Consider the following 1,774-nt stretch of genomic DNA (forward strand, 5'->3'; position numbering starts at 1 on the left):
CGATTTTTTTTTACATGTTTGAAAATTTTCGGGAGGACGGGAGGTGCTCGTAACGTCTCGGATCAGCCCGTAATTCTTCTCACATGGTACGAGCCGCGACCATGCGAGCATCTGCGATTTTCTCCCGAGAGAAAAAAATCGCCTGTGAGCTCGTACAACAGCAAAAATCGCACCGTGTACGCCCGCCTTTACTGTGAATTATTGCTGTCAGCATGTTTTGACGCCCAGTTCCTTTGACCAGAAATGTGCATTTTAGGCATCCTGTATAACATGATCATCTGAATATGTGAACATCTGCGTGACATTTATCCGTTTGATTTTCCATTGCAGCTGTAGCACCACCCAGAAAAACACGAGCTGAGCTGATGAAGGACATAGATGCTGACTATTATGGTTATAGAGACGAGGACGACGGCGCTTTAGTACCATTGGAACAGGAATATGAGAAACAAGGTGGGGCAAGTTCAGCTAAACGCTAGAAATACAGTTTATCAGTGACTATGTTGACCAACACTGATGTTTTTTTTTATACCTCATTAGGCTGATATTAGAAGCTGGTAATGTAAGGGCTTTTGTCTTCTCATTTTTATAGAAGTTGTTCAGCCAAAAATGGAAATTCGTATACATTTCTTTATTTAGCAGACAATTTTCTCCAAAGTAATTTAGCATACAAGCCAACAATACTTCAATACAGCAATGTCAAGTTTTAAAGGGGTCATATGATGCTTTTTTAAAGATCATTATTTTGTGTATTTGGTGTAACAGAATATGTTGACATGCTTTAATGTTCAAAAAACACATTATTTTTCAAATACTGTACATTATTGTAGGTCCTCTATGCCCCGCCTCTCTCAAACGCTTCGTTTTCTACAAAGTCCCTCCTTCCGACAAGCACAGCCTGCTCTGATTGGCCAGCTGACCCAGTGCATTGGGATTGGCCGAACACCGGTAGATTAGTAATTTAATTCAATTTAAATGTGTATAGCGCTTTTCACAATACACATCAATTAAAAGCAGCTTTACAGAAAATGCATGTGTCTACATTACAAAGCAGAAGTGAATGTGTCCAAATGATGTTAATTTCATAAATTAACAGTTCAAGATAATAGAATCATACAGTTAGCTAACTTGAATTAATTTCAGGCAGCAGTTCATTAAAGCGATTATTACAAGTGCAATCATAATGATTACAATATAGAGACATTTTGGCAGCTGTGCATGTCGATTCAAGTTAGGGTCATCTGGTGTCCTCGCAGGGGTCAGCATCATCTCTTCACAGGTGTGGGGTCTTCTGAAGTCTTTCTGTGAGGCTGGATCCACGCTGGAGCTGGTGTAATCTCTAGATACCTAGAGATGGGCATCCCGGAGTAGTAACAGAAGGCAGATAGAAAAGAATTAGCTTAGCTGCTGTTCATAACGTTTCAAGCAAAAAATGTTTGTGGCTTTTATCTGATCTAACTGAGAACAAGGGTGAGATTGAGATTCATTATGCGAATGCTTGTCTGAAGAGATGTATCTTTAATCTAGATTTACACAGAGAGAGTGTGTTTGAGCCCCGGACATTATCAGGAAGACTATGCAGCTTTACAGAAAATGCATGTGTCTACATTACAAAGCAGAAGTGAATGTGTCCAAATGATGTTAATTTCATAAATTAACAGTTCAAGATAATAGAATCATACAGTTAGCTAACTTGAATTAATTTCAGGCAGAAGTTCATTAAAGCGATTATTACAAGTGCAATCATAATGATTACAATATAGAGAAATTTTGT

This window comes from Sinocyclocheilus rhinocerous, unplaced genomic scaffold (genome assembly GCF_001515625.1).
Source record: "Sinocyclocheilus rhinocerous isolate Xijiao unplaced genomic scaffold, SAMN03320098_v1.1 scaffold1574, whole genome shotgun sequence".
Lineage (NCBI taxonomy): Eukaryota > Metazoa > Chordata > Actinopteri > Cypriniformes > Cyprinidae > Sinocyclocheilus > Sinocyclocheilus rhinocerous.